This window comes from Cervus canadensis, chromosome 17, assembly GCF_019320065.1.
Source record: "Cervus canadensis isolate Bull #8, Minnesota chromosome 17, ASM1932006v1, whole genome shotgun sequence".
NCBI classification, from domain to species: domain Eukaryota; kingdom Metazoa; phylum Chordata; class Mammalia; order Artiodactyla; family Cervidae; genus Cervus; species Cervus canadensis.
Window position 1 is genome coordinate 25,411,032 of NC_057402.1, and position 16,042 is coordinate 25,427,073.

Here is a 16,042-nt window from a genome sequence, read left to right on the forward strand (position 1 = left end):
CTCATCCCCAGAATTCTGACTGCTCTGCTTTCCAGCGACCTTTGCTTTAGAAGCAGACTCCAGGAAATATGATAAATATGGCTGTGGAACAGCACAGGCATCCTTCCTCCCAAATCTCAAGAAAGGCCAACTAAAGGGCTATAGGTTGTACACAAACTTCACAGATTAAAAAGCAAGTGGCTTCCAGGGCAGATTCAAAACAAATTAAGAGGACTTCCCTGGTGGCACAGTGGATAAAGAATCTGCCTGCCAATTCAGGGGACACAGGTTTGATCTCTGGTCCTGCAAGATTCCACATGCCACAGATCAGCTAAGCCCATGTGCCACAACTACTGAGCCCATGCTCTAGAGCCTGAGAGCCATGACTAATGAGCCACTGTGCTGCAACTACTGAAACCCATGCGTCCTGAGCCTGTGCTCTATAACAAGAGCAGCCACCACAATGAGAAGCCCATGCATCCGTCACAACTAGATTGCCCCTGCCCTCCGTAGCTAGAGAAAGTCTGAGCGCAGCAACAAAGACCCAGTGAAGCCATAAATAGATAAAATTTTTTAAAGAAAAAAATTAGAAAAACATAAGGTGCTTTGGCTCTTGTTATCCTACTCTCCATTCCTCCTTCACACCAAGAAACTAGCCTCCATAGGCAACTTTATGAAAACCACGTATATATTAGCAAGCAACTAAACAGCTCTGAGGAACTTCCATAGAAGCAAAAATGTCTCCCATACCTAAAGCCTAGGAGCATAGGGATGATGTTAGGGGGCAAACACACAAATAGTGCAAAGAAAGAAGCTCCTGTCAGTGAAGAGTCTGTTTATCCTCAAAGCCATATTGGCAGCCCAGACGATTCTAAAACACCCCTCGGCACTCTTTTGCAAAGTAATTGAAAAATGCTGCATCAACTGATTAAAAAGCATTTCAAGTTTATGCCTAATGTCTGTTATATATATTTTCAAAGCATTGAATGGCAACAAAGATTAAAAACAGTTCCAAAATAAACAACAAATATTTATTGAGCAGCAACTATGAGGCACTCTGCTGGGACTTCAGGGGATTTAAAGATGTGTAAGACTGCATCTACAGTTTAGTTGGGAGATCAGACATATGCACAGTAGAGGTTAAGCTCTAATACAACATGAAAATACTTGAAATGTCAAAAAAAAAAATACCAGCAAATGTCTCCATTTCAGGGCATAAGGCTGCTATTCTCCCCAGACAAATCCTAGCCCCATCAAAATAGACAAAAAATCTGCCTTCAAGTAATAGTAACACATAAAAATAAGTCAAAGAGATCACTGCCAATTAAGAAAATGTCCTCAAAAAGGCCCTTGATTTTTGCTTGCCCATTTAGTGAATATTATGTATGTATGTATTAAACAGACAGTTTGCTAGGCTTAATTTATATGCAAAATTCACTAAACACACTCAGAAAATAAGACTAACTTTTTAAATGATGCCCTTTCATTAGATGTCTGCAAAATATCAAAATAACTGATCACTTCAGTCATTAAGTAAAAGAAATTCACCCGATCAATGTGACGGGCATTTGTTAAATGCAGTGAGCCTAATTTTCTTTTACTTGACTATTAAACTGGCTTCTTATAAACTGACAGATGATCTCAAAAGAAAATAATAACTTTGTCTTAATAAAACCTTTCCAATGGATCAGAATTGTTGAGCTAGTTCAGAAGAAAAGGAGAAATGGGTCCCAAGGAATAGCCTAACACAGTTCTACAGGCTCCTTACTCAAGTCATTATCCTCTCACCTTAGTTTTCTCAATCATGAAATGAGGTCATTGAGTAAGATGCTTTCTAAGGACCCCATGTGCAATTGCTCCCAGAAAGAACTACCTGGGATTAACAAATTAAATCTAATTACTTTAGTACTTATGGTCAAAACCTTTCTTTCAAAATATACATACCTATGCACAACACTGCCTTTAAATTTCTTAGAAAATTGAATATATATAAAATTACATAATGCATGTGTATGTGTTCTGTAGACAAATACAGTTACATTTTAAATACCCAAAGCAAGAGCTATAACAACTATTAACAATTATTAACTATTAACTATCAACAACTATTAACTATTAACAACTCCACTATACAGTTTTATGTATATTAAAATGTCATCTTTAGTCTTATTTTCCAGCTGAGAATATATCATGTATGCCACCAAGTATAGATGAAGTTAATCATATTTAATAGAATGAGCAAAGAAGACTCAAGGTTTTATTTATAATGTAATATAACATTTTTTCAGTGCTTTAAGATAAAAATTTTTTTTTAATTTCAAGCTGTTGATACTACTTTAGAAATACTATTGAAATTCAACCCTTGATTTCATAGAATGTGTACTTTCATAGCCTAATTCTATGATATCTTTAAAGTGAAGAAAACATCAGAAATAGATCTGAACCCTTTATTCAAAGTAGAAAAGAAATAGCCCTTCATTCAAAACAGAAAATTCCAAAAACCTAGCACAAAAAGTACAGTGTTTAAAAAGCATTTTATTTATTTATCCTCAAAGTGACTGATTATCTGATTTATATGATCATCATTACTTCAATACATAGTAAAATACATTATTTTGGATATCATTTTCAAGTAAGATATCTAAACATCATTAAATAAATGTAAAGTATAACATAAAGTTCAAAGGCTAAAGGCCAATGGACTAATGTACCTACAATGACAATTTTGTTTTTAACAATTTATTACATGTTATTTACACATTACAAGAATGTCAATATAGCAACTGTGGGGACAAAGAAGTAAACATTAGCAAGGCTTGACATCTGGCCAATGTTAGAATGTGATTGGGAGGTAACTGGTATAGCCATGAACTGTAAATATGGAAGGTATCATTATTCTATGATGTATGATAGCTCTTAATGGGAGAGAGTGATCATCAGTTAAGCAAATGAACCATTGGGCAGAAAATAGATGTGACACCATGGGCATGACATACTATCTGATAGGTGATGAACATTAACTGATTCACAGATTTTAACGAGGACATATACACAATATGTAGTACATATGCATGTGCAAATTGCTCTATGTATTTAAGTAAAATGAAGACATTAATATACCATGATTAGACTTAATTTTACTTCTATTTTCCATTCACACATTTTCAAACCTACATTCATCTGTATACACAAAGCTATTGGGCCAAATCTTTGCTCAGAGTTTCTATTTGATCTGATATCTAACTTGAGCGTCATGAGAAAATTATAGATACCCTGAAACTATTTTTGGATCACAAATTAAACAAATTATACTTTGCAGTCTGAACCAAAGTTTGAATTTGGTGCCAGTGAAAGTTTCTGACTGAAAAGCTCACATATTATATGATAAAATATAAGCTCACAAAATCAAATTGGAACTTGAGTTTATCTTTATTTAGACTCTTCCCAAAGCAGACCATGAGCTAATGGTCTGAATGCAAACAATTTTTTGGAGTGAAGGAAATACTGGCAGGGTGTTGCAGAAGTGAAACAGAGAAAAGGAAGTAGTCAATAAGAATATGAAATCAACGCTACCACTATGAGCCAATAGAGCTTAATCCCACCAAAAAACTCAGAGTCAATGTAAACTGCATCTCAGGAATCCCATCCAAGGGGCAAAGACACTGGTATATTTATATACTATCTCCATCAGTCACTGGAGACTGTGTCAATTCCCTGGCAAGGGCTTCAGCAGCAAGAGAGAGCCCTAGATCAAGGATGCTGCCACTCAGAAGTCAAGCTGTGGGCATTGATCACATATGCTATGTTGTCCTAATACATTCAGAGGTTCCATATGGGAACCCACAGACAGGCTGACAACCTACCAGGGGCCTTCATTTCCTTTTGCATTGAATGTTGTAGGCACCTTCTAACTGGTTTTCTCATGCACTTATTCTCTCCATTTCAAACCCTCCTGTGCATTATTGCTAATTAACCTTCCTATAACATGATTATTATCTGTCAATGCCTTGCTCAAAACCTTCCAATGGTTACCTTTTGTCTACAGAATTAAATCAAATGTTTCAGTCAATCTCTTCCCAGTCACATTATATATTATTCTCCAGCACTTATCTCGTATTCTGGTCAATGAGCTCAGTCACTATTCACCCAAATACACCATTGGCTTTGCTCACATCTTACTCCTCACCTAGGAAAATATAGATTTTATCACAGTCTATTTCAAAGGATGCCCATAGTTGTCTAAGAAGATGAGTCTCCGTCACATGGGCTTTCCTTACATGTGCCCCTTTCTGTATTTCCACAGCATCTGATTCCCTTTCTACTGTGGTATTCATCAGGCTTGGATAAGTTCTACTTATTGCAGTAATTATCTGAACTTTTCCTTCTACATTCTCAGTTCTGTGAGATCAAGATCTTTATGCTAGTCACTTTGTTTCACCTACAATACCTAGAATAATACTTGCCATGCAATAGATGTTCACAAAACACGTGTTGAATTAAAACTATGACTGTAGAAAGGTGTCATTGTGTCATAAAAAGGGAATTAAACTTGGAGTCTGACACCTAAACTTCCACTTATAACTAGGTGTGTGACATTGGCATTCACTTAGTCCTTCCACTTCTCAGTTGCCTCACTCATAAAACTGGAAAATAAACTGCCCTCTGCTACATATTTCACATACATAACTCAAGAATTAAATAAATCAATATCCATGAAGATGCTCTGAAATGTTTAGTGACAGAACACCACACGTTATAGGTGTTATCACAGTGAGGCACTGTCCTTCAGGTGATGATGGAGATGACACCGACCTGCTGCTGTGATGCTGTGAGCAGTTTCACCAGTATTTGTTCTGACTGTGCTGTCCTCAGTTTCAGCTCTCCTTAAAATCAATGCCTGGACTGTATGTATAAGCTGACTAGCTGAGAAGAGAGATCAGCATCTGAATTTAGTCCAGAACAGGGTTAACTAGCCTCATATGGTGACTGAATGAAGGACACTGACCTCATTAACATCATGCATCAGTCAGCAGGCACGTGTGTGTGTGTGTCTGTATGTATTTAATAGACAAAACGGTCTATTAAAATAAAAAAAGAATTTTATAAGGCTCCCCTGCTTGTCTAGAGTACTTACAGAGATGATTTTCATAGGATGCACTTGAGTAAGTGTACAGATAAAGTATACGCATCTCCCCATCCTTCTCTTTTCTAAATGGCACACTCCAACTTCACGGTATATTCATATACTGCACTGGCACACCTTTTAAATATTACTAAAAGGCTGCCTTTCTATAGTGTATTAAGCAGCTGCTTGCATATGAGTATCTGTTGTCCACAGTGACAGCTGTATTTTCGCCTGTTTTGACATTGAGTCTGATCTGGGTGAATAGCTCATATCCATTAAAGTGCTATTACAACACTGAATGACTGCCAGAATACTTCCTGATCAATTTTAAAAGCCAGCTAGCTGTCATCATCTAATCGCAACAGCAAAAAACAAATCTTTGGGGAATAAAATGAGATTTTTAAACATTTTTAAGACAGTGTATTAAATATAATCCCTAAAAACTGTTTGAATAAGGATTATAAGCTACAGAAATAGGAAGGTGGAAATAATATTTTCTGCACTTTGAAACCCCTTACACTTGCATATTGGCAGGCAATCTCAAATACTCCTTAAATTTACCATTTCGACAATCACTGGGTTTGAACTCCTGCCATTACATAACTTAATAAAGCAGCACTGAAAACAATCACCACAGAGCGTGATTGTGCTCACCATTAAATTTAGTTCTATAAAATTTTAGACTGAATTCAATCATCTTTCTGTCTTTGCTTCAATGGTTGAAATCCAAGTATTCAGGTTTACTTTTTACTTTCCTCAACAGCCAGAAAATATGCATATTTTTAAGCCTACAATGCCAGTATTTTAGATTTGCATTTATTAAGCACTGCCAGAGGGAGGCAGAACTCACTGAGACAGTTAAGACTACTTGACTCATCAGTTTAATTGAGAAAGTCTTACTCAAAGTTGTAATTCCACCACCATTATCCTGACAATATAAACAAATACATAATATATAAATTGGCATAATCCATTTGGAGGGCAAATATTTAAAGGATATAGGGGGTTGGGTGCATTTAATCATCTGGGATGGTTTCTTAATGGGCAGCATTCAGCTCTTCTCTTTGTGGTTTTGACGGTCCATATTTTCACACCAAGATTATGTCAGGAACACTCACAATTGAAGTGGGCCTTCCCAACTGCAGGAAAAAAATGACCCAACTGCATCTCATCAGGAGGCTCAGTGGTCCTCACTTCCTCCCAAGATCACAAAGTTAAGAAAGTCTGAGCAAAAGGCTAGAAATGCCACCTTTCCAACTCACAGCCTAGAGAATCTGATAAATAGTGAGTAATATGTTATATTTCTAAAATCCTTAAATATAAGTTTCTGTAATAAAAGAGAATAATTAATGGAAATATTTGGTTGATAAAAATCATTATTCATTTTTGGAGATTCAAGAGTTCTCCCAAAAATTGGGAACCTGTGCAACAAAGTTTACTCCACAATACTAGAGGATCTCCTTTACTTTCATCAAAGTCACCCTTCATTTTTACTTTAAAAGACTCTCTTCATCTCTCAATTCATTTTTAAATATTAAAACTGATGTTATTCTAAGAAACTGCCCTATCATTAAAAAAGGCAATGCTCCCCATTGCATATCAGAGAAAGTCCTAGTCACAGCACCTGGCTTACCAGTCTTTCAAGAGCTGCTTTCCAAACTCGCAGCTGTCCTTCAATCCTAAAGACTCTGTCTAGCCCCACGAATCAGCTCCCTGTTCCTCCATCACTATGGGCCCGTCCTCAGATCTGCCTTTGCATGTTCGTGCTGTTCAGCTAAATGATTTTCTGACCACTTCCACCTAGTCAAACTCTTTATTTTTTCAAAATAAGTCCTCCATCAGGTCCTCTGTGAAGTCTCCCTCTGTTTTCCCAGGTAAAATCATTTATGCCTTCCTGGGTGTTCCCCTAGTACCTGTACACATTAATTCCAGGCCAGAACAAATAAAAAGAGTATTTTCATTATTTCTCTACTTATCTGCTTATGTTAACTGCCATAGATACCAGGCTCTAATGGGAACAATATAAAGAAAATTCCACAGAGTCCAAAATACCCTAAATGATGAAAATTATCTCAAATTGAGATCCCGTCATGAGAAGAAGAAAAAAGTAGCAGCTCTCATTATCAAGTTCCCTTTTGTGCTTACTTTGTGGTGGACTTCACTCGTTCTTTTTCATTTTTTCATTCTCACCATTGTTCAAGCTTTTCCTTTGTAAGGCAGAATTATCAAAATCCATTTATCTGTCTGTCATAGTTTAAAAAACAGGGGATCAACACAATCAAGAAATGACAAAGTAAAAATGTCAATAAATTTGAGGTTGGAACTGCAGAAAATATCTCATTTTTTTTTTCAAAACTACACATTATTATTAAATGTAAAGCTCATGTTTTATAAGTGTATTTTACTCCCTGAAGGTACAAAGAAAAAAAAAAGCAAGTATTCAAAAAGCAGAGAGCAACGCTACAGATACTAATGTGTGACCTCTGTGATGGTTCAAGATGTGAGCCACTGATGGTTACTCCCAAAAAACTCCTTAAACTCATAAAAGAACACGTGATGTTTTATGAGCAACTATTCATTGAGTCAAAATAGCTGAGGTCATATTAGATTGAAACCTCGCTGCCATATATGTGATTTTTTTCCTCGAATAGATCTGACTATGCTTTGGACCTATTACCATATGGTATAGACAAGAAAGTGCAGGAAAAGGTTGTAACTGAGGTCAGTTACTTGTGCCAATCCCCATTTCCTTCATATCTAGTCCATTACTCTCAGCACAAGTTGGTTCAGCCTCCCCACACACTGCTAAAAATATGTATATTGCTTCTGGGAGATCTACTGCCCCTTGTAAATTCACATATTAAAGGGTGGCATAGAAGGGAAAGGAATCTGTAATAGAGTCATTTATAGCCAAGCACTAAATCATATAATACAGAAAACAAATGTGGACGGCTTAGAGGGTGGGGGCATATATATTACCTCTCTTCTATGAACAATCATAAAATAAAATGGGATCTCCAAGCTGCCAAAATTAAGTGGAAGCTGGGCTACTAGAATATCAAAGACAAAGAGAAAGAGAGAATGAGATAGGAAGAGAGAGACCAACCAACTTAACCTAATCTGAATAAGTAGTTAACCAGGTGTTAAGTATTTAAGAGCTTTTTTAAATTTAAAAAAATTAAAGTTTTGAAACTCATTATAGCCCAATGCATATTTCCAGAGAAGAGGGGGAGTGTGACATGAAGAGGCACTTAAAAAAAACAAAAAAAAAGCCTGGAAAATCACAGGAAAAAAATGAACAGACTACAGCTTTACCAGCTTTTCCAATGATTCCTATTCCTCCTGACTCCGTGCCCAAACACGTCTTTCTCTGAACTGCCTTGCTATTTTGCCAAAAAAGAAAACTTATTTTCCATCTATGTAAACTCCTAGAAGAGGAGGGAGCAGGAAGACTACTCAATTCAGCCCAAGAAAAATAGAGCCCTTGTGCATATCTCCAAGTGTCTGGCAGTGACCCAATCCCCTGCCAACGTTGGTGGTCCAGCCTGGAGGCTATGCTCTGACCTAGGAATTAGAAGCGTTTTGCTAACCTTCCTTCACTGGGTCAACTGGAGAAAATGATACACTTAACCGCAGGAAGGAAGGGCATAAAGCACATCACATTTACCACCACCCCTTCCCTGGAGCTGGCAGGTCCAAAAGAGTCCCTGGAATTTAGCTGCAAAGGATTAAGCCTTGCTAGACTCTGTAATGAGAGGAGCAGCTTCAGTGGTAGAGAGGGGAAAAAAGAGGAAGAGAGTCCCAGGGAAAGGATGAGGAGCTCTGAATTCTGGATTCAAGAAGCCAAATCTCTTTTCATTTACATAAAATGTTAACAGAATCAGTCACAAAGGATTAAGAGAGACTGAAGATATATTTAAACTAGCTGTCTGATGAACCAGTACACTGCAGCTAAGAGGAAGGCTGTGAAGCAGAAGGGTGATCTGGAAGCAACAGTAACAACGGTGACAAATCCACTGGGAGGAAGAGCTAAAATGTGGACAGGTAAAATTAGACAGTTAGATCCCTCCCGGCTCCTCAGAAAAGTGCGAAAAACCAGCAAGAAGAACAAGGGGGCAGAGAAGAACCAACAAAGAGGGAAATTCAGACCATTGCTGGTATACAGGCTCCATTAACATAGAAAATTGTTAATAAATGTGATAAATGTTCATTATAAAGAGTTTCAAACCACAGACAAAGATCATCCATAATCCCAATATTCAGAGTTAGTGCATGTGAACAGTTTAGTATATTTCTATATTTCTATGTGTGAATCAATATATGTGTATGAAATTTTGAACTAAGATCAAAACTGTGAATAATATTTTTTTATTTAAATCTTTTATTTTCTATTGGGGTGTAAACAATTAACAATATTGTGATAGTTTCAGGTGAACAGTGAACAGACTCAGCCATACATATACATGTATCGATTCTCCTCCAAACTTCCTTCCTATCCAGGCTGCCACACAACAGTGAGCAGAGTTCCCTGTGTTAATACAGTAAGGCCTTGTCGGTTATCCGTTTTAAATACAGTGGTGTGTACATGTCCATCCCAAACTCCCTGTATCCCTTCCCCTCATAATCATGTTAGTTCTCTAAGTTTGTGAGTCTCTTTTTGTTTGGAACGTTTTCATTCATGTGACATTATATGGTTAAGTATTTCTTATGGCCCCACATCACTTAAAAACAATATTTTTCAATGGATAAAATGTATTCTTATCCTATAGACTTTTGCTCTGCAATATGGCAGTCACTAATAACATATGATCATTTAAGTATAAGGACTTGAATGTATCTTGCCCAAAATACATATCCAGTGACTCTCCTTTTAAAACCATTTGAAAATATCTGTTTTCCCTGTGATTTATCTGTATTACGAACATCTAAGAACAAAACCAGTATCTTATTCATCTTTTCTCCTGCTTTAGTGTCTGACACATAGTAAATGCTCAATAAATGTTTGCTGATTGATCTGAAAATATGCTTATCTGAGACTCATAGGAAAATAAAGGCAAGGTTTACATATTTCCATAAATATATGCACAATAAACAAGCAAATCTAACCTCTCAGCTTTAATGTAAATATTCTAAGTAAACAAAATATAGTATTCAAGACAAAAGCTCATATTTGCCGATAATTTATATCAAGACCAGGAAAAGATGTTTTCATAAAACTCCAAAACTACTAACAGATTTAAATGTCTAATGTAAAAAGGATATATTCTGAATAGTCTTCCCATCTACCTTACCAGTGCCACACTCAGGTTATTATAAAACTACAGAATCAATCCACCTTTATAATGCATTTTTAGAATGTATTAGGAATGACAATAATTGTTAACAGCCTACAGATCTATTTCCAGCAGCAGAAAGCATCAATACACGTATGAAAAAAGGTGATTCTGACTCAAAGTCAAATTAGGAAATAAGATACATAGAAGAAATATGGAGATTAGGTCACACCTTCCAATGAAAAGAAATATTCATTCCAAAAGTGATGTCATGGGTCAGCTTTGAATCCAAGTGTAAGGTTAACATTTTGTCTCACTGGAAAAAAATGAATTTGACCTTGTAATATTTATATCACATAGAAACTACCCCAGACAGATTTCTTTCTGAAAGCCTTCAGATTGCTTCTTGTCAAACCGCCTGTGTCAGAGATGTGAAATGTGATTTTAACTGGAGGCCATATTTGAGAGTGACAACCAGAAGACAGGGCTGAAAAGAGTTTTAGTGTAGCTTCTTTTTTCTTTGTTAATGAGTGTTTGCCACTATTTTTGTTATGTCTACCTGGAAGAGTACAGGTATCATTGAGGACAGCCCTCAGACAGACTTGCTTCTTTTTACAAACCTGTTAACAGCCTTGGATTAAAAACTTAAAGGCAATGGACTCTGTCAGCACTCAGAAAGGCAAAGTCACTTACCCCAACTTTTGACTAAAACATAGTAACTCATTTCAAACCAACTACAGAACAAAACAGTCTGAACAAATCTGGAAAATTAAGATCATAGTCCTATTTTGCTATATATTAATAACAGTAAATAGTAAAACATATTATTTATCCCTTTAAAAATTTATAAGCAATTGGGGGAAGGAACCATTAAAAAGTTTAAAGTTACATGCTGATTAAATGATGACTAGGATTTTCTATACAAAAGCAGTATTTTTAATTCCCTGAAAATGTGTAATTTCTAACATCATTAGTAGAAATGCCTGACTGGATGATACATAAGTGATTTGTATACACTTTTATTTTATCTTCAAAACATATGCTCCAATAGTACTTCCACTTATTTTGTATTGATTCATAATCTTCTATCTCTATCTTCAACATTTTCCTATGGATATTAGAAGGGTTATATCTCATATTTTGTGAACTAATCTAAGTATACCTATTAAAGGCCAAAGACATGATTCCTCTGCTACTGCTGCTAAGTCACTTCAGTCGTGTCCAACTCTGTGCGACCCCATAGACGGCAGCCCACCAGGCTCCCCCGTCCCTGGGATTCTCCAGGCAAGAACACTGGAGTGGGTTGCCATTTCCTTCTCCAACGCATGAAAGTGAAAAACGAAAGTGAAGTCGCTCAGTCATGTCCGACTCTTAGCGACCCCATGGACAGCAGTCCACCAGGCTCCTCTGTCATTGGGATTTTCCATGCAAGAGTACTGGAGTGGGGTGCCATTGCCTTCTCTGATGATTCCTCTAACATGTTTTAAAATTTCATAAGTGAGAAGGAGACTACAGAAAAGAGGCAGCCTGGTGAATGAGGTGGGAAAATTATGGGATTTGGGATCTGAAAGACCCCTGGTCTGAGTGTCTGGTCCAGCCTTCTGGGACTCTGGGCTTCTTAGCTGACTTCTGGGAGGCTCCATGTGGTCCCATCAGTGCACTGGGGGTGATGATACTTCCCTGATATATGGTTTCATAGGTGGTCTTTACATGTGTAAAATACGTGTTCTTTGCAAGTCATAACAACTACTGTGTAATAACACTCCTATTACTATTGTTATATTTTCTTTGCCACAAGAACCTAAGTGAATAAAACACATCACATAGTCTATAGCACAACATATTACATATTCTCTTATATTTACTACAGAATTTAATATTAAATGTGTGTAAATACTAAAAATACTGGAGGAACTCAGGAAAGAAAAGATAACACTAAGGTAAAAATAATTAGAGATGACTTTAGTAAGAGATTTGACCTTTGCTTAAAAACAAAAAGGCAGGATTTTGGAAGATTAGAAGGGTGAAAGGGTGGGAGCTCATGTGTGACAGGCTTTTTATATGAAAATTTGTGGTTATTAAAATCTTGTACCTGTGTCCATAGGCTTGTTTTGACCCCTGGGCCATCAGTTGTGACTCCTGACACTTATTTGAAGAAACCCAGAAAACTACTTGGACACAGGTGAGGTTAAGAGTAAAAATAACCACCACTTTTTGAGCAACTGCTATGTGTCAATTACCCTCTGTGTCTCAACAGCCTCTTCTGTAAAACAGGGATTGTTGTTTTTCAGTTGCTCAGTCATGTCCAACTCTTTATGACCCCATGGACTGCATTACGCCAGGCTTCCCTACCTTCACCATCTCCCAGAGCTTGCTCAAACTCATGTCCATCGAGTTGGTGATGCCATCTAACCATCTCATCCTCTGTCGTCCCCTTCTCCTCCTGCCTTCAATTTCTCCCAGCATCAGGGTCTTTTCTACTGAGTCAGCTCTTCGCAGCAGGTGACCAAAGTATTGGAGCTTCAGCTTCAGCATCAGTCCTTCCAATGAATATTCAGAACTGATTTCCTTTAGGATTGACTGGTTTGATCTTGCAGTCCAAAGGACTCTCAAGAGTCTTCTCCAACACCACAGTTCAAAAGAATCAGTTCTCCAGTGTTCAACCCTCTTCATGGCCAACCCTCACATCCCTACATGACTCCTGGAAAAGCCATAGCTTTAACTCAATGGACCTTTGTCTGCAAAGTAATGTCTCTGCTTTTTAATATGCTGTCTAGGTTGGTCATAGCTTTACTTCCAAGGGGCAAGCGTCTTTCAATCTCATGGCTGCAATCACCATCTGCAGTGCTTTTGGAGCCCAAGAAAATAAAGTCTGTCACTGTTTCCATTGTTTCCCCATCTATTTGCCATGAAGTGATGGGACTGGATGCCATGATCTTTGTTTTTTGAATGTTGAGTTTTAAGCCAGCTTTCTCGCTTTCCTCTTTCACCTTCATCCAGAAGCTCTTTAGTTCCTCTTTGCTTTCTGCCATAAGGGTGGTATCATCTGCACATACTTCTCCTGGCAATCTTGATTCCAGCTTGTGTTCATCCAGCCTGGCAGTCCTTGATTCAGGGAGAGCCCTTAGAACACTGCCTAAAAGCAGTAAGCACTCAAACCTTGGCTTAGATGATGATAACAACGATGATGATGATATAGCAACAGGCCCTATGTGATGTCCTTTCACAGCATCATCGGTGATTCACAATAATCATGCAATCCATAGGGCCACATATTCGAGATGTCAGGTAACATAGAGTTGAATAGGAAAATGTTGGACTTCTTATGATAAAAGCAATCACTATGAAGTGTTTTGGGTAGACCACTATCTAAAAAGGATTGGTCTAGCGGGAACAGGATAGCCAGGAAGCAAAACAGGCACTGAGATTCTTGTGCAGGCATTGAGAGGCTGAGGAGCACTTTCAAAGTGGTAAAAACGGGATGGAGAGAAAGGGAACTCTGATCCAAAAAATTGGGGAGGGGTGCATGATTCCTTCTCTTTACAGTTCACTAACATTTCTCAAGTGCTTAAAATGTGCCCCAAAATGTGCTAAGTGGTTTTTATTTTGATTATTTCATTTAATTATTCCAGTGTTACTCTGGGGTAGTTACTGTTTTCATTTGCATCTTGCAGATGAGTAAACCTGGGCTAATGAGTATACTTAAAATAACCCAAGGTCATACAGCTTGAGCCAAGGTTTGAACTCAGATTTATCTGACCTCTGAACCAGCACTCTTGACCTCCAAATGATGCTAACTCTCACACGCTATACTTAAAATGAGAAATATTCTATCTGATCTTAAGAATTAATTGATATTGATTTCTTTATTCAGGATGCATCTCTTTGGTATCTGAAGTTTTAGTATGTACTAGATACTATCAAGGAATATCCATTTTTAACAAAGAATGCAAATCCAATTGCCAAACACCAATATTTTGAAAGGGATAACACTACAGACATTTAAAAAATCTGACAAGGTGTATAAATAACATCCAAGGTGATATTCATGGAAATCAACTTATTTCTAAAAGAATTATTACTCCTTCTTTCTACTGGGTCCAGCTTTGCAAAGGAAAAGCAAAAGGAGTTTCTCCAAACAAAATCAAAAAGTTAATTGCATGAAGCCAGCTGTTTTAAATAGGGTTGTTTTGAAGACATTGTTCATATCTATTCAAAAAGACCCCAGCCGGACCAAAATGTTTATCTGTCACTTCTAACTGATCCTTTACAAAGCCTTAGACCACTGCTTACAAAAGGAATGTAGTTTATTACAGTTGTTGCACTCCAAATGAATATTGATTTCAATCTCAGAATGCTATGAAAGGACTTGCATCAATTACACAGTACATCAGAGTCATAATGCAAGTTACCTAGTTCCAATGATGCACACAGCAAATCAATCATTCACTTTCACATACCTTTGAAGAGACACCAGCCACCATGAGCTTCCTTTATCTAAAACCCTAAAATAAACCATGCAGTGCAAAGTGGTGATAGAAAAGGAAATCATCCCCAGTTTTCAAAAAGCACAGGCTACCGTCAGAAAGCCATTATAATTACTCCCTTTCAAGTGGGCTGTGTGTTAATACAAATACAAATGAGGGGGTAAAAAAAATGAAGCCTTAATGACAGCATTATGAGGGGAGGTTTCTCCTTTACATTATTTATTTATTCAATGGAAAATTATTTGGCAATTATGATAAAGCAACTAGACGACAATGACTTTCCTTTGAATCACTAATTAAAATGCTGATTGCCTGTGGAGTGAGATGTGCAGTTATGGTCAAACAAGAACTTTCATTGTGCTAAACAGCTTGGGCTGGCCTGACACCTGGGTGGGGAGGGGAGGGTGTGAATCAAGCACACTTCACTACTAAAATCACACTCATTTTTATTCAGTAAAATTCTAACAATGTTATAAATATATATTACTGCACTCAGTAATCTGAAGAGATTTTTTTTTAAATAAGAAAATCTAGGTTCAGAAATGAAAAACCTTATGAGGTCTATGAGTATATTTAATACATCTCAAATGGCTTTGCATGTGAAAGTTATTTTTTACAAGTTGGCACTTCTTGTATTCTTGCATTTCTCTACAAGCTACCTTTATGTACAAACGTCAAAGAAATGTGACCTTCAACATAAATGCTCTTCAAACACAGATGGTTTCTCTTTAATAATAGAAGAAATGTCTTACAATTAATGGTGAAGAGGAAATTGCCTTTCTTGTAATGCAATGAATTCAGTGCTCTGAATTTTACTAACTAAAATTATGGTTTTCCCAATAACACTGAAATAGTCATCATTTTCCAAAATGAAAAATACATTACTTATATTCACAACTTGTTTATGTTCTCAAAAATCAATTAAATTCATAAAGCTAAAAGAGAGTAGTTGCCTTAAACCAGTAACATACATTGTTAGGAAAGGCATTATTTTGAAAGATTCCACTCTCAGAGAACAATAAATTCTTAGATTTGGAAGAGAATAGATAATAGATAAGTCATTTGGAAGCTTCCCTGGTGGCTCAGATGGAAAAAGAATCTGCCTGCAATGCAGGAGACCCAGGCTTGATCCCTGGATTGGGAAGATTCCCTGGAGAAGGGAATGGCTGCCCACTCCA

The 16,042-nt window shown here is 37.0% G+C and overlaps 1 protein-coding gene across 15 annotated transcripts in view; it reads right to left on the reverse strand.

The window, feature by feature from the left end:
* NPAS3 (neuronal PAS domain protein 3) overlaps positions 1 to 16,042 on the reverse strand; it is a 920,744-nt gene that overhangs the window by 817,965 nt on the left and 86,737 nt on the right. The gene's annotated exons all lie outside the window — the stretch shown is intronic.